At 39.7% G+C, this 18653-nt stretch overlaps 1 long non-coding RNA gene across 1 annotated transcript; it reads left to right on the top strand.

The window, feature by feature from the left end:
- The first annotated feature begins 455 nt into the window (after positions 1-455).
- LOC133368145 (uncharacterized) lies at positions 456-3361 on the top strand. Its single transcript, XR_009758605.1, has 3 exons — positions 456-725; positions 2916-3125; positions 3235-3361. It is a non-coding gene; the product is annotated as an uncharacterized LOC133368145 (long non-coding RNA).
- The last annotated feature ends 15292 nt before the right edge of the window (positions 3362-18653 follow it).

Genomic DNA, 18653 nt, shown 5'->3' with positions numbered 1-18653 from the left:
TGCTCAAAAAAAAAAATGCAGTGTGATGCTTACTCCCAGTTAAGTTTATTTGGGACTGCAGCCGAATTCTGTGATTCTTAGCCAGGAATCTGAGATAATCTTATTACATTTACTTTCAAGCAAACACTGTATTGTAAGGATGCTTACTTGAAAGTGATTATGAAGTGACATAAAGTGAGGTCACCCCACAAATGGGACTTATTTTCTCCATATGATCCCGTACTTGGGACATGGCTATATGAAAAAACTAGCTGCTTATACTGGAAGAGCTACAGCCCTTTCTGTGACTACAGCAGTTTGGAAAAGGGCAGCTGATATCATTGGAACTGATGAGACCTCCTTGTGTAAGTGACTGGTTCACATGTGAGCTGCAATTCCATAAACAGGTACCTAGGAGTCATATAGGATTGCACTGTAAAGCTATCTCTTTGGGAATTGCTGGTTGTGAACACAGCCCGATTTCCAAATAGGGATGTTTGTAGAATTCAGTCTTTGAGAATTCCACTGTGAACTGACCTGATCCACACCTCCTGGTTTAACATACACAGCCTAGGAGGAACCAAATGTGATGAGTTTCAAATCACAATTGAAGAGTTGTCTGTTCTAACAAGTTTTCCCTGATTCTAAATATTTTTTTAAACGTGGGATATCCTTTTACCTTTCTGGAATTTTAATTATGTGAACACATGCAAAAATAACATGGATTGGACCATCCCTGCTTCCAGGTAAACGTTTTTAGGATTATGGTATCAATTTACTTTACTCTGATCATGAATATCTCTGTTTGAGCAGTAGATTCAAAAGACAGAGCCAGTAGGTTTTAAGGGGAGACAAATATAGAGGATATTGAATTCTAGTAGGTTTGTCCAGTTTGTTATATCCAGTCTGTTACTTCCAACTAGGGATGGATGGATCTGTCAGTTTTGGTTCTCCCTGTTTTCCAAGTTTAAATTCAGTTTTCCACTTTTCTGCAGCAATTTGAATTTTTTTTTAAAAAAATCCTCATGTCAATTTGTCAGCATTTTAAGAGTGAATTTCTCCTAATGAAACTTTTTTGTATACGGTTTTGCCTAATATATACATTTTTGCAAAGCAGCTCCTCAGATACAATGCATATATGTTATTTTCACAAAAATATACAATTTATATGCACTTTACCCTCGTATATACATATATGTACATGTGACTTGGCTGGAAAACTGCATTTCAACATTCAGAGAAATGCAAATTTTGAAGGATGGCTCTGTTTTAGTTTGTATATTGTTTGGGAAGTGTGAATTTGATAGCTTCTCTTTTAAATGCAAACTTAATCAATTTTTCCCTGATCCCTATTTCCAACTTACTAAAAAAATAAACAAACAGCTCAGATGTGCAAACTTGTGTTGTACTAGAAGATTCCATATCTGAAATTATCACTGAAAGACGATTGCTTAATTTCTGATCATTGCTTGTGCAGCAGTATGTATAATTTTAGAAATATATACATATGCAGAAGGGTAGAAGTGGTTGTAAATTGAGCATGGGATGAAGCACTGAAAAAGACAATGTTCATTTCTGTAGTTTTCCCCCTGTATGTTGTGTCCTAGATATATAGAATTGTTTAATTTTAACTTGATATTACTAGAATTTTATTTTTATATTATTGCTGTTTGTAACATTGCTGCAACTTGTGACATTTTATACAGGAACATTCTGTAGCACAAACTGGTATGTATTCTCATGTTTGCCTGAAGTAAATGGACACCAGTTCAGTTAAACCATAGTCACACCTGCCATGCAAACAAATGTCATGCCTTCTGTCTGCCTACTTCAACAGAAATTATCTTGTTAATACTGTTAGCATCAAAGCACAGCAGCATTTCTGTGTTAATACCCAGTCTGGATCATTTGGCAGTGAAGTTATTGCATCAGATTGAAACAATGCATCACAACACTGATTCCCCTGTAGTGATGTGCTTGACTTTTTAATAGAGGGTATGGCATAACCAGTGCTCTTATATACTGATGCAGCCCACTAGACATAAGTGGTTCCTCACTCCTACAGAGAAAGCTATTGTGTTCATGTCCTACTTAGGAGTTTCCTATAGGCATTTGGTTGACCACTCTGGAAACAGCAAGCTGGACTAGATACAGTAGGTATTTGGTCTGAACCAGAGGGGCTCTTATATTCTTATCTCAGAGATGTTTTGAAGCTGGATTTTAGAACTAGGAATGTTAACAAAGGTGCGGAGGATATGCAAGCAAGAATGGAGTGGCCTTGGCAGAAGGATCATATGAGCCTGTGGCCTGCTCCTGATTCCTTAACCCCAGTTGGTCAGTTAATGTTACATCAGAACCAGCTTCTTTGGGTTGGAATGGATGGAGCTAATGATTTGAATACCTCTGGCCAATGCTGTCTATTTACATAATGCTTACAGAATGGGGGGTGCATCTCTACCCGCAGGTTTACAATCTAGAAATAGACACAAGGAAACAACAAGGGAAAGGGGTGGGGAATGGAGGCAGGAGGAAGTGTGAGAACAAGATGTGATCATTTTAGTTACATGTACTTTGGCTTAGTTACAATAGGCCAAAGTTAGCCAATGTGGTGTTCTCTAGATGTTGCTGAACTGTATCCCATCATCCCTGACTATTGGCGATTCTGACTGGGACTGATGGAAGCTGTAGTCCAACATCAGGAGGGCACTGTGTTGGCTATCCCTGCAATAGGGCATGGGGACATGTAAGCTGCTTTATGTAAAGTTGAGATATTGTGGCTCCATCAACCACATGAAAACTTACATTCCATCCTGCTCCAAGATATGAGATTTGAGATATGAACAACCTACTTCAGAACAGTCCACTGGATTTGAAGAATGTGGCCATGATGGGATATAAATCAAACAACTGACTGATATACTGTGGCTTTTTCCCAGGCTCTTCATGGTTTTGAAGGATTTACACCAACTTTTCATTGGACAAATCAAAGCTGGCAGGTTCGAGTATTACCCTTTTGTTTTATAACTAAGCAGTCTCTTGCAATTTCCAGTGTTCCGAGAACGATACATTAAAAGGCAACACAGTTATGAGGGTCAGCTGGAGCAACAAAGTTTTATGAATGGTTTGCTAGAAAGTGCATTAAAATGGTAAGATGGGCCCAAATCTAACCTTTTCCTCAGAGTTTTCTCCCTGCCATTCTGAGCCTGTGGTTCTTCTTTCTTTTCATGGCCATTGCTTTGTGTAATACCATTTCAGAAAGAAAGCAAGCAAGAAAGAAAGCAAGCAAGAAAGAAAGAGGTTCTGTTCTTTTCAGTGGTACCTCTCCTTCCCCCCTCCACCCCCATCTACAAGGATGATAAATGTATAGAGAGAACAGAATGAATGAAACCACAACAAATGATGTCAGCTGAGAAAAAAATAAACATTTTAGAAGCTCTTAATTCTAAAGACTGCTCTTTGTATCCTTGATTTTTGTCTATTAGGACTGAAGTGCTTTCAAATTCTGATATTTGTTTCTATGACAGCTTTTTTTGCAGTATAATTGAAATAATTTAGATGAATCCTATTTAAATCCAATTTACTCTGTAAGATAAATTGGCAAGTGTTTATTTCATCTTGCAGGAAGCATGTTCAATTTCTTAGTCCAGCAGTGTTGCCAAGATTTCTCAGAATTTCTTAGAATAGGTCTTTTACTTCCAAGTCAGGGAGGCCTCAGCAAAGTGCCCTCTGCAGACCCCCTCTTGCATCCATTGCTCTTTGTTTACCTGTAGCGGTGTCCTTCATTGCTATTTGAAGCCATGCTGCAGAGTGCCCAATGTAGTTGCCTCTGACATTGTGGGAAAGTTAACACGGTGACTTGTCATTGCCCAGTGCCCAGTGAGGAGACCCAGGGCAGGTGTTAGCATCAGTGGAGTCTTCAACTAGTGGCAAATTCCTGGACTGTATACTGTGAAACCTTTCGAATTTTCCTCCCCACTGAGAGGCTGGGATTGAAGTCTACTAGCCTTCCAGGAATTTAATTGTTTGGGTACTGGACAAGGAACATTTGGTTAAATTCTATCCCTTCAGGTAATAATGCACATACAAGATAATACTTTTACACCAAGACACAATGCCTTGTGGGAGAGGGCAAAATTGACACTCCAGTAAGGTTCCTTGAGGAAGACAGTCATTATAATTGATTATCAGAGGACATTTTTGCGTGAGTCCAGCCTCCAGTTTTTTCAGAAGAAGAGCACAGCCATGCTGCTTCTCCATTTGTGGAAAGGACACAGTGACAATGATTTCAGCTACGCACTGACAGCTTGTGGCATTTAGGTTTGGGAACCTCTTTGATTTTCACACATAAGAAGACACTGTCAGGGGAGATGTCAAGGCTAGGATGCTGGGAGCTGCTGGAAGAAATGGGGTGGGGGAGGACACTTCTGTTTCAAAGTGTGTGTTTGTTCTCTCTCTCCTCCCCCTCCCCCTGCCTCTCCATGACCACAGCTCAGTAGCAGAACACTTACTTAAGGCTCAGGTAGCAGCTGATGTGAAACATCCCTTCCTGAAATCCTGGAGAGCTGTTGCTACTCAGATTGGACAACACTGAGGTTAACTAAATGCTCTAAGATTAAATGTACTAATCTGGGATAATTTTATTTTGTGTTTTGTTTTAATATTGTCTTAAATTAAATCATATACTTCAAGTCCAAACTTCTAGCCACTTCTGCTGTACTGGATGTTCTTTTTTACATTTTGATGGAAATTTCTTATGGGAGCCAGAGTGGTTCCATGGTTAGAACGTTAGACTAGGGGGGACTGAGGTCCAGTCCCCACTCAGACATGGAGTTGACTTTGGGCCAGTTGCTATCTTTTAGCCTAACCTACCTCACAGGGTTACTGAAAGCATAACATGAGCTGAGAAGTCCCTGTTTCAAATCTAACATCTGATAGTCCAACCTTACAGGGCTGTTGTAAGGATTTCTGAGAAAAAAGTGTGAAAAGTGTGTGTGTGCATGCATGTGAAATGCATCATGTGAATGCTAAGTGTCATTGTGATATTGTATGTTGATGAAAGCATTTCAAGTCTTTTTTTGGAGAAGGTGGCATAGATATCGAATAAAACCTAAATCAATTTTGGATGAATGAACTGACAACCAGAATGAACAAAAGTCCCCTTAGCATCTATTAGCTCTGGATCATTTTCTCACGTGCCCTGTACAAAGTCTATGGATGTATATAATTGTTGAGAAGGGTTAATTTTTACACAGTGCATGGAAAAAAATTATTGATGGCTCAGGCTTGTTCCTTCCTCCCGGTGCTGCCTGCCCCAGGAGAGGACTGTCACTGAGGCATCTGCATATAGCAGAACTATACAACAGAACCATGCATGCAACTTCTATAGATCAGAGAAGAGGCGATAAGCAGTCACTAGCATATGAGCTCAGGGAAAGTCAGTCAATTCATAATTACAGGAAGGGCTTGTCCATTTTCACACATGAATAGAGCGTTGCCTTCATTTGTGCTCTCGCTTTGCTTTAGCTTCCCATACGGCAGTGCTGAGCTTATGGGTCTGAGCTGGCAAGTAAATTCTGCAGTTCAGTGTGCATTGTTGAGACATTTCAGTGGAGCAAATACATTGCTTTTTTGTGAGAGACTTCTGCTAAAATAACAGGGAAAGAATGTTAGTGGAGAAGGGAAAGAATGAAATTGTTCTGAGGTGTATGCTGTGACCTATATGTGTGTAAAGATTTTCAGTGTTAGATGATGTTAGAGATGGGAGAAAAATGTAACTCGATTCACATTTAAAGCTGAATCAATAAAATCCACATTTTCCTAAACAATATGAGAACGAAAACACAACCATCCTTCAAAATTTGCACTTCCATTTTGTGATGTGTTTCTCCAACAAATGTTTACAAAAATGCATATCTTAGGGTGTGCGTTAAAATGTGTATTAGCAAAAATAATATAAAATGCATTATATTAGGAGAAATTGCTTGCAAAATGTGTACATTAGTTAAAGGTGCATACAAAAATATGTGTATTAGGGAAAATAGCACTAAAATGCAGAAGAAGTTTTCTGAGGATTTTTTTTTTAAAATCCACCAATTGCTATAGAAATTAGGAGAACTCAATATAAGATTGGAAAATTGAGAAACTAAGAGGACCAGAATTGACAGATCCTTCCATTCCTAGATGATGCACAAGATTTCTATTTTAGGATGACTAGCATCACCATCACTTTTCTTTGGACTCAGAGCATGAGATATAGATAAGGAGTTTAATTGTTGTTTTAAGCTATTGTGTTTTATTATTTCTGGATGCCACCTTGTGAGAACATTTGTCCTATATATTCTGAGGAAAAGAATATCTGTTCTTTCTCTCATAATATATAGGGTCTTTTAAACATTATATAACATAAAATACAATTATTTGTGACTATAAAACCAGTATGTAGTTTCAAGGAAAGTATGTTTTAGTTGCTTCTGTTTGTAATTGTTCTGCAAGAGCTTCTAATAGCCTTGCAGTTCAATGTGACTTCAGATCTTTGGGACAGTGTAGTTTCAATTGTTTGTTACAATATGTTCATTTTTATAAATCTTTTCCCCTAATATATGCATTTTTGTAAACATTGTTTGGTTGAAGAACTGGATCACAAAATTTGGATAACTACAAATAATGAAGGATAGCTGTATTTTGGTTCTCATATTGTTTTGGAAAGTGTGAATACATCTTTAAATGCAAACTGGATTGAATTTCTCCCTCATCCCTTCTTCTGGCCACCATGGACCCAGTACTCAACATTTTGCCAAGCTGATAAGAGTGCCAATGGAATTGCTAATATAGCCCTTATTTTAGTTTTAGATTGGATTGAAGCAAGGTAGAATATGGAGAACAGAGAAACAACAGAATCTGTGTTATGTGAACCCCACAAAAATCAATAGTAAAATACCCACTGAATTTAAAGGATTGCACATAAAATCCCTTAAAACCATTCAAGGATACAATTCTATACCCACTTACCTAGTAGTAAGTTCCATTGAATTAAATGGGGCTTACTTCTGAGTACAGTAATCTAAGGTCGCTCATGATCCGCTGAAGTAAATGAGGAGGACTTTGTTGCAATGGTGGCAACAAAGCATACTTTGTGCTCCATATATGCCAACTATTAACGAACAAGGTCCTGTATGTTATTCAGGGTTATCATAAGAGCAGAGAGTATATCACCACATTTCTTAGTTACTTTGGAACTGGTGTGGTAGAATACAATGCTGAAGGTTTCACACCGTGTTGCTGATGTCAAAATATTTTTGCTTCCTGGTTAACAGTGAGTAGTTATTTGCCCTGGGCACAGATGTTTAGCCGCTTGAAGATAAAAACACTCAAAAGGGCAAAAAAAAAATTGCAAGAGCAGTTTACAATTTTTGGCTATTTTTATTCTATGGTAATGTATTTTTGATGTGGCCTTCGTACTTACAAAATCCCACCTGCAACCTGAAAAAGGAGACTGCAACATCCCTCTCTCTTTCTATGTTTGTATATATTTAACTGTCAGGCATACCCTTTTCTTCAATGAATTAAGTACTACATTTGTATACCTGTAGACAACAGATTATGTACATCGTTTCTGTATTTTATGTACCCTGCCCCTGATTTCCTCTTCCTCTTAGGTTGTTGCTGTTATATTTGTACTATGTTTTACAGCTGAATCTAAGATTTTGTATTTTATTATATATTTCTTCTTATAATTGCTTTAATTTTTTATGATAAAGATGTTAATTATTGGTATATATTTTTGTGATTTTCTATGCTGTAAATCACCGTGTGGTCTCATGATGAAGGGTGGTTTATAAATGTAATAAATATAAATAAATGATTGTATGGCTGGAAAAGGATGTGCATGTAAAGCTACATTTTCACTGAAATACCCATATAAAAGCTCTATGCATGTGAAGCTTTCATTTTAGAGCTATAGCTCAATATTTTCACGTGTAATGAATTCTAGATTCATTTTGCAAGTCAGAAAACAACCCCACCCCTCTGAGGTATTTGTGCTCCTCAATCAGAAATAGATTTCAGGACAGTGTTCTTGAAAGAACCCAATTACAGTGTTTGCACAAGATGCCAAAACCATAACTCACCTTCATTGTCGCATTCTGAAGAAGAATGGAATGAGCTTTAAAAGAACAGGTCAATGTGTTTAAAGGTCTTAAAAATCACATGGTGTTTTTAGGTAACAACTTGGAAAGGCCAAGCTATGTGCTGATCATAATACTATGAACAAATATCATAACCTCAGATGCTAATTTGTAATGGTGCAGATTTGTGAATAGCTTGCACCAGGATTGCTGAATGCTAATCAATATTGAAAACTCCATCATTTTCTTTGGGGGACCCATAGCATCAATAATAAAATTAAATATTGATGTCAGAGGTTTTTTTTACAAAGTGCATGAAAATATACAGCATTTTCAGTTGAAAAATCTGCTACCAGTATCTGTTCTTTAAAGACTCCTAGGGATTTCTTAGATGGAATTCTCTTGGAATGTTGCTATTTATTGTTGATCAGTTCCTGATCCTTAGAACAGATTGGCCTGATAAAGCTTTTCATTTGCTTTAAGAGGACCTACTTGGTACTGTCTACAAAGCAGGAATTGTATTTGCAACTATTTTCTTTGCCACAATAGCATGAATCTGAGTAGTATTATGACACATGTTTGTATGAAATGCATTGAGCCTAAGCAACTATGTCAGGGTGAGCAACATGTGCTTGAAAGTTAGTTCCAGACCTTCTACACATGCAGCCCTGTCCTGGTACCAGCTCAGAATTTGCTGTGAAAAATGTTGGAAGGCAAGATACAGTTCACTGGCCTTGGGTTTCCTGTCTGCCAACTAGACACAGGATTACCAATTTGACTGTGATATTACAGCATTTGGACCAGGGAGATCCAGTGTAAATACACTACACACCAAGCCTTTTAAGCACATTCAAAGCACGTTCATCCCCCCTCTGGAGTTATGGGAAGTGTAGTTTACCCCTCAGAGAGCTGCAATTCCCAACACCTTTGGCAAACTACAGTTCCCAGGATTATTTGGGGGAAGTTGTGTGCTTTAAAGGTCTGGTGTGTACATCAGATTCAAATCCTTACTCACTCCAGGTGACCTTAGGCCACTCACTGCCACTTTGACCTCATGGAGTTGTGAGAATAGGATGGCAGGGAGGGCGGAACAATGAATGTCACTTTGAAGTCATTGGAGGAATGGTAGGATAAGAAACTGAGTAGTCTGATTAATTAATGTATGTCTTAGGCTGGATAGTGTGGGTGGCATTGCATTCTCTCTTCTCGTGGCACAAAGCGTGAGGTAGATTGGGTGTGGCCATGATTTTGCTTCATGCCTGCTTTTTCTCCCTCTCTGATCTATTCTGTATAGCCTGAAGAAAACACCACACAGTTTAATCCAAAAACCTGACAGTATGGCTTGATTAATCAAAAATACATTGATTTATAGTTTTTATGAGTCTTTGGAAATTTGCTAAAAGCATCCATGATCCCTTATATAACTTAGGATTTATGAAGTCTTTCATTCAATATATTAAGAGTACCCTTTATTGATGGCTGCTAGCATCAAACAGTGTTACCTGCCCTTCCATCCAATATTAAAAACCTCGCATCTACTAAGTGCAAAAAGGGGTGGGAAAGCCAGTGCATGCCTAATTTATATGTGCCACAAAATGGTAGTAAATATTTGTATTGCAGTATTTTTCACTGGGGAAATAAATATTTGTTGCTAAAGTAAATGAGAAAGTAGATACCTGGCCCACTTCTTCCCTGTCCTTGACAGAGACAAGAGTATAAGCACCACGAGATCTGCTTAACTTTACTAACTGATGTCTACTTGAGATATGCGTGCTCAGAAGTGATGCCATATTTGGATGCATTCCTTGCGTTCCTTTTCGTACAGCTGCAATCCTATGCAATGGAAGTAAGCCTCACTGGCAACTTAGGGTGCCTCTAGACTGTCACTGTTTTGTGGAAGGAGCTTTAGGTTTGCACAATTGAGATGGATTAAAGTGCTCTGTTGCCCTTGTGCAACAAATCCACTTTTAAAAAAAAGCACAACTGGACTTTTCTGTGTTAGGAAAGTGATGGGGGGGGAAGTGGGCTGAACAAATGATTAACAGGAAGACATGGTAATGTACACTCACCCTGAAAGCTAATCAGGATGACTGCTCATTGTCATATACCCATTTTGTAAACAAATCAGTATGAATGTTCAATAAAGACCAGACATATTCTAACCACTGTGTAAAATTTGTGCAAGCAAATCAAGATGAATACTGAATAAACATGTTGTCTGGAGGGGCCCTTACATTTGAGTGAATATTTATAGAACTGACCTTCACAGGTGGTTGACTTCCTTTAAAAAAACAAAAAGTTACTGTCATGTCAGCAGTAGTGTAGTGGCAAATTCATAAATGCAGGGTCCCATCAGGATTGTCATGATAGCTCTGTCGCAGCCATGCCCCCTCACAGGTGCATTGCCTTTTCTACTTTCCCTTATCTCCCTTGTTCTCCGTGTACATACTCAACTACAAGAGATGGCACTAGGAGCCAATCAACATGAAAGAATAGCCTGTGTGTAAGCAACTCAGAACAGTATGAAAGGACCATCCTAATCCTTAAAAAAGCTATGAGATTAACAAGCACCGTCTCTGCTATCTTTTTGGCGCCTACAGAAGACCTTCCTCTTTCAACAAGCCTTTTAAGTAGAGACCTTACCCCAGTCTGCATCTGTGTTGGAATTGCTTTTTCATATATTTTTAAACCTTCTCTTTTTTAATGTTTTCAAAGCTTTTTTAAAAATGTTTTTCAAGATGTTTTCTTTTAACATGTTTTTAAAGGTTGTTGTGTTTTAATATATTTTGAAGTCTGTTTTTATGAAGTTTTAAAGTGTTTTTTGGGGTTTTGTTTGCTGCCTTGGGCTCCTACTGGGAGAAAGGGCAGGATATAAATGAAACAAATAAATAAATAAACAAGCAGTTTGAGGGTTGAACGTCTCTCAGGGTAGGGAGAGATCAGCACCACATGCACACTCTGCTTTATGCTTCCCAGAGCTTGGAAGATTACTTTTTAAAAGGAATAAATTACAATTACTGTTACATGGCCCCAAAAAGGAATAAATCAGCTTTGCATTTACAATTGTTCTAAAAGGAATTGATTACTTTACCATTACTCAAGAGTAATCACTACAATTACACTTAAGCTACTTTTAAAAAGAAACTAGAGTGCCTACAATGTGCTGGCCTTGGCTGCTGCACACCCAAGTTGCCTAAAACAACATTAAAATAAAAATAAACACACACACACAGAGGTAGTAGAATAATTATTTTTATCCATAAGATAGCAGTGGTGGTCTCTCTGCTGGTAAGGAAGGTGGGAAGGGAGGCACAGGCCACCACTCAGACCAAGTGCAACCTCCCCACACACATACACTCTCTCAGCCAGCAAGCATAATATATCTCAGTCAACCACCTCCCAGACCCTGCTCTGCCACCAACTAAGGGACATCCACGCAAGCAAACATTTTCCCCTGAGATGTAAAAAAGTTAAAACACTGCAAATGCAGCAAAGTACCCAGGGAGGGAGGCAGAGGCTGCTTTGTGTGCTAAGTGCAAACACAGTATTCACACACACATGCACGTTATCTTTCACCTCCACAGTTCTTTATCTCCATTCTGCTGCTGCGTCCTTCTCCTCCTTTATCCATGTTCTTGCCCTCTGGTTCCTTTCTCCCTCCACTCCATTCTTCTCCACCACTGTCCATTTTGTTAAACAATTGTTTTTTCCACTCCACTCCATCTCACTCTCCACCTCCTCCCTTGCTGCCTCCTACCCACCCACAGAGTACGAGAGAAGAGCAACGATGCACAGAAGCCCAGTTTGAGGCACATGATTTTCATCCACAAATCAGAGGAGCAGAAGAGTTCCCCTACTCCCCCCCTCAAGTAATGCCCAAATGTAAAGCTGGAAACATTACAATTACTTGTCAAAAGTAATAAAATTACTCCTCATTCTATTACAATCAAAATGTAAAGGAATTACCCACTCATTCCTCAAAAAAGTAATGAATTACAAGTAATTCGGTTTTTGTAACTAATTACTTCCAGGTTCCGATGCTTCCTGTAAACTTCTGTAAACACTGATTGCAGTGCTGAACTTAGCAGCTGTTCCTTAATTATATGTACTAGGATGGGACCAAGGGCAGTGTTTTTTTCTGGTGGGGGTTGATACAGGCCATATACCTGTCTGGACTGTGGATTCTGCCATACATGTGTAGGCCTGATTTACATAGTTCATCACTATCGAGAGAGAGAGAAAGAGAGACAAATTGGGCTATATAGGCATCTGGACCTACTTATTGGACTTTAACATTAGAACAGTGATGGAGAACCTGTGGCTTCTTCCAGAATTGTTGGACTCAAACTCCCATTGTCTTTGACCCTGGGCCATGCTGGCTAGGGCTGATGGGCACTGGAGTCCAACAACATTCCACAACCCAGCATTTTACATGGCAGAAGGGGCATGCACTCACTCTTTCACCATGCAAAGTAGAGTCACAGCCTAAGTCAGTGTATGCAGGCCATATCATAAGCCAGGGGTAGTTCACGTAGTGCCCTCCTGATGTTGCTATATTATAGACCCAATTATCCATGACAAATGGCCATGCTGGCTGGGGGTGGTGGGAGTTCCGGTCAGTAACCTCTGGAGGGCACTGCCTTGGTTACCCCTGTCATGGGCTTTAATGAGAACAGCTATCATATTAATGATATTGTGGGTAATAGTAAATTTCTTGTTGGCAGAGAAGAGGTGTGTGGGGCCCTAGAACATACTTAAGCGCAGAGTCTTTCTGTCTGTTAGTTGAGTCCTGTCCTGTTCTTGGCAACGCTGTCCGGATGGCTGTATATATTTCTGCATTTATATATCTGGCCCCTAATGATGCCATTTATATAAAATTAAGCTAAATGTGTTTCAGTGTTTTGATCATTTTGCTTTTCACCCCACATAGGCTGTGGTCTGCACAAGCCACGGTGTGTCAAAACTCTCCATCTGTTGACTGTTTTAGTCACAAGGCACACTCTTCCTTTGTTCAAATAAACCGAGGAGAACTTGCACAAAAAGGGTGCAAATGCTTCCAGAAAGATAGCCTGTAAATCTTTCATTCAAACAGCACCAGAAGAGGTGGGGATTGGAATAAATAAATAAAAGGCAGAGGAGAAAAGCAGGTTTTTGTCCTTCAAGCAGGATGAGATATAAGTTTTAAAGCAGTGTTGCCTTGAAAATTCTGAGTGAATAAAGTAGTCTTGAGAGAAACTTTCCAGTTATGGATTACCTATAAAAGAATAAAAGAGATGAACATTGAAGGTTTTTCATGGTTGTAAACAAATAATTTGTGAGCTCTCTGCACTTCAGGACACAAATAGACCCAAGAATTAGAAGTGCCCCTAGCTGACCGGTATATACATATATCATTGGTCTGGTGTAATGAAGATTACCTGATAAAGATCACAATATGACACTTTTCCTTTTGCATTGGCTGCTGAACAGCCAGAAACTGTTTTCTGCAGCCGGCCAACTATTGATCGACCTCCCTCCTGTCAGTGATGCAGTTAATGGGAATTCCACAGGCAAATAAAAGCTACATTTTGTCTTCATTTTCATCTGAAATATGAGCTGGTCCTTTGTACTCTAGACAGTCATTTATTACTCATTTTCCTTTATTGATGTTTATGAGCTGAAGCATAAAATGATTCTCAAATGTAGTTTAATTGAGGCAGCAGTTGACACTGTGACCATGATTACAGCTGCACCATCAACTACATTAAGGTTTGCTTTTCATTGGGCTTTGAGGCGGTGTGTGGTGGAAAAGTATCCTTAAAATGCAACTCTGCTGTAGCTGAAGAAATATGTCGATTTGTCTTCATAGGAACTGAAGGGGAAAAGGGCCCAAAGTCCTTAACAAACAGCAACAGAGCAGTAAAGTGTTTCTTATTACTTCACATTCAAAGGCATCCTTCCTCTTCCCAACTTGGAGGGTCTTAAAAGTTATTTTTTAAAACAGTCTTTCTAACACATACACACACAAAGCGTATATACATACACTGAATGATTGCCTCTGAATGAGTAGGAGGAAGATCTGCCATACACACAGCAAGAGGGAAGGCCAAGGCACTCAATTCATTTATAAAACGGTAAGGACAATCAATATGGTGGGGAAGTATTTTTATATGCAGTTATTAACTCATAAGCTACAGTATATCTCATCTCATTTCAACAACAGCTGAGGTCTCCATTTCCCCCGGAGGCCCCTGCAGGTCCCATTATGAGAATCATAAATAATATGTGCTAATGAGATATGAATTGATTATGTTGGAAAAGCTGGCATTTTCATCCATCATTCTAAACGATGTTTAACAATGGATTACCAGCCAGTAATTCCTCTGATATGAGATTAAATAAAATAGCAGGCTGTTTCAGCAGGCTAGCTCAAGGAGATGGCAATAAATCTGCTCAATTACTGTATTACCAATCCGTTTTTCACTGCTAAGGATATTATTATTTCATTTAGACTTGTTCATGCATCATAGATTATTTTATTTCAGTCAGTCAATGGGAGAAACTGCAGTATTTTATTCACTGAACTGCAAAGAGCCGGGTTTTGATAGAGTACAGTAAAAGCAGCTCAGTAGGCCCCCAGCACATACAGCAAAGGGTACAGAGTTCCTGGAGGACTAGGAAGGCATGGCAAAGTCCCACATTTGAGAGCGAACAAGAAAAGTGTGTTTTCTTTGGAACCTAATTTACTTCACTTATCTGCAAAGTCTTCACCGAAGGATACCATCTAAGGAACTGATCAATTGAAACAAAATTATTGGATCCTCTAAGATGATTTGTGCTTCACCTGAGTCCTGTAGTATATTGAGAATTAGATCACTGCAGCTATCCCTTAGCTTGGTAAATTAGATTGCAAATAACTGTAATACAAATGGTCTTGCTTTCCCCTTCCATCCTTCTGCCTTTGTGATGAGGAAAAAAACCACCCAAAGTTGGCCAACAACAGCATGTGCTTTCCTTCCCAACTTTGATTGATCGCATTCCAGTTCCTAGATTTTCTGCACTGTAGATCTGGAGTAGAATAGTTGTGTCATGTGGAAATAGCATTTGCTACAGCAGGGGTGGCAGACTTCCAGTCCAGGAGCCTCATGCAACCCTCCAGAACTTTTATCCAGCCTATGTGACTCTCCTGAGACCATGTCTCACCTCCCCAGGCCACACCCCTCAGTGGCCCTGTATCACACCCTTCGTGAATGCCTTTGTCCTAGACACCAAAAGCGTCCTCACTGTCTTACCATATGCAGCAGTGGTTGCGAGAATCTGCTATGTTTGGGTCACCTTGGACAAGACATTATTTCTTGCCTCAATTTCCTAATCTGTAAAATGGGAATGCAACTGACTTTTGATGGTTTTTATCTATTTCTTATTTTGCCGGAAAGCAATGGTTCTTCATTGTTTTCTGGCATCTCTTCAACATCTTTTGTAGGAAAGATTGACCTATCATTTCTGCTTCTCTGCAGTTTCTTCATCAGAGCTGTAAGTGTCACAACCAGTGACTGAGGACTGGCCTACACTTGCAGCAGACTGAGTTTTCTGAATCTTCTTGTAGTAGTATCGATTGTGGTACATAAGGCTGTATGTGGTGGGTGGCATTTTTTATGCTAGTGTTGTTTTTAAATGCACATATCAGGATTCTAGCCCATTCCCTTTCTTCATCTTCTAATTGCAGAGATTTTTTCATTTTTGACATTGTTCAGAAATGCAATCCCTCCCATAAGAACATAAGAACATAAGAAGAGCCTGCTGGATCAGGCCAGTGGCCCATCTAGTCCAGCATCCTGTTCTCACAGTGGCCAACCAGGTGCCTGGGGGAAGCCCGCAAGCAGGACCCGAGTGCAAGAACACTCTCCCCTCCTGAGGCTTCCGGCAACTGGTTTTCAGAAGCATGCTGCCTCTGACTAGGGTGGCACAGCACAGCCATCACGGCTAGTAGCCATTGATAGCCCTGTCCTCCATGAATTTGTCTAATCTTCTTTTAAAGCCGTCCAAGCTGGTGGCCATTACTGCATCTACAATCTGAAGTGGTACAACTCACTGAAACCTTGAGATTCTACCACTTCAGTCTCACCATGTAGAGACCAGGCCTTAGTATTTCAAGGCACAGTAACTTAGTGTAAGAAAGGACAGAGTTTATGCTTATGGATTCTACTTTTTTTCTTTTTACTAGAATCTCAATATCCAGAACCAGATCTAGCTGCAAAAGACATATACTTAGAATTTAAGAATTCTGAGGCCGGGGATTTTTTTGACTACCAGACCTGAACAGGGCACCCGATCCTTCCAGGCAGAAATCCATTTCTGGTTACTCAAAGCTTTCTTCATTTCAGCAATATAATTTAGGTCTGGGGCAGAGAGTCATTTTATTGGTGCTATTGTTACAATTGGGAATCAGATGTTCTTGTCAATCTATTGCAAACAACCCAACAATCTATGAACAGATTCAGATATATCTTCTCCCCACCCTTGATTTAATGTATCCAGAAGTTTTCAGCTGTTTCTAACCATTCCTCCATTATATCTCATAGCCGTGATTAGGATTATTCCCTCATTCTTTATGAGGGTGGAGTTCAGCTTTACTCTAGTAGAAAAGTTTATGGCGCACAGTGATACCTTTGCACTGACAGAACATCACCAGCACAAACTAGTTAACAAGTAAGTGGTACATGGGCAGGATACAGGATACGTCCTATACTTGTTCAGAGCACATTTACTAATTCTAACATTTACCAAATGCTATGCCTGCAAAAGTGGTGCAAGTCAAAATATCCCAGATGTAGCTGTGATGTCCCTGTATTTTAATATCTGTAAATATGGTAAGTGCGGGTTTATTAAGTGATATATGGTAAGTGACTGAGTGAGAGGGGGCATGGGCTAGAATGCTGGAGAATGCTGTATGATGATTGGCTGAGCGTTTGAGTGGCTGAAGGTATAAATGAGAGGATGACAGTTGGTTCAGGGTTCTGTTTTGTGGGGGAGTGGCTGATGGTTGGTTGTGGAGTGTGGATTGGAGTTGGTTGTGGGTTGGATTGTATTTGGCTGATATTTAGGCAATATATATATGACTGGAAACATAAAGAGTGACACTATATGAAACCATACGCTTGTTAAATATCCTATAAGTAATCTTGTTATTTCCTGGTGTTTATAAATAAATATTTTATTGGTTTACCAAAAGCCTGATCCTTGGCTGGGGCTTTCACAGACCAGAAGGGTGGGCAGGGTAATTACCAAGGTTGGGAAACAGTATCAATGGTGGCAGCGGTGAAGATATAGTGTATCATCAAGTATCCAGGGCAACCCAGGGCTGTATGCTTTATAGACAAAGATACAGAGGGGTTGTGGCCTGCAAGTGCACCCAGACACTAAGTAGCAATAAGCCATAGGGAGACTAAGGCAAAGTCCCCAGGCAATATTGTGAAATAGGGAGTGGCTGGTGGTGCTGCCTAGCAGTGGGATCTTGTGAGATCTGTGCTAGGGTGTGCTAAAGAAAAATAAAAAGTGTGATTCTGACTGCTGGTAGCCACAGGTGGGAGCCTGACAGGTGGTGCCAGTGGGAGGAACATTACAGTAGCAACTGGGAAAAGCCACAGACAAATGCTTTCCACCCCTTCCATTTCCAGCCTCACAGCTGCATTGAAGCATTAGATTCTTACAACACCCACTGATCATGCCACATCACCAGGTATCTATGACTCAGCCAAGAAACATACATCTCATACAGCAAGGTTCATGGCATGATGCTACAATGATTGCTCCACATATCTAAAGAGCTTGGTTAGGGTACAATGGTGAGAGGGCACCGTGCGAACAGCCAAGGCTCACAATGGCACATTGCTAACACGAGTTATCTTTACAGGTACTCTGTAAGCAAGTGGAGGCAGCAGGAGCCTAAGTTTCTGTGCTGCTCGAAGGGAAAATCACAGACTAGCGAGAGGCAATGATAGCTGCTCCTAGCAGGGACATCCACTGCCTCTCTCAGCAGCACAATGTGGGGAGACTGGGTAGATGATGGTTGCAGGAAGTGGACTCCGTTGCATAATTTCATATTCAGCTGGATAAAAAGGTCTCTGCCTTAGGTGCTTATTTTGTATTGTTTTTAAACCTATTTTAATCATTTGTAAATAACCTTGCGGCTCATGTGAAGGAAATTAATAAATTAATGTAATAATAAAAAATAATGTAGGAAAATGTATTTTAAACTGGTTGCTATGAGACAACTTATTTGGAAACTGGCATATGGACTGTGAAAGCAATAGATGTCTCTTGGATGCCTTCATTTTGATCCAGAGGTGAGTAAAAGGGGACCAGAAAATGAAATCTGTGGCAGTGAAATCTGTGGCAGAATGTGCCAGTGTCTCTAGGTGTGACAAGATCTATTGTGCATGTTCTGATAGTGCACATTAACACTGGATTCACTACTGAATTTGTAGCATGTCATTAATTGCAGTACTTAGTCCCAAGTATTTGATATATCCAGTACACTATTTTTATTGATGAAGACTGGAGGCTCACTTC

This window comes from Rhineura floridana, chromosome 1 (genome assembly GCF_030035675.1).
Source record: "Rhineura floridana isolate rRhiFlo1 chromosome 1, rRhiFlo1.hap2, whole genome shotgun sequence".
NCBI lineage: Eukaryota > Metazoa > Chordata > Lepidosauria > Squamata > Rhineuridae > Rhineura > Rhineura floridana.
The sequence above is the reverse complement of the archived record's forward strand: the minus strand, read 5'-3'. Positions and strand labels throughout refer to the sequence as shown.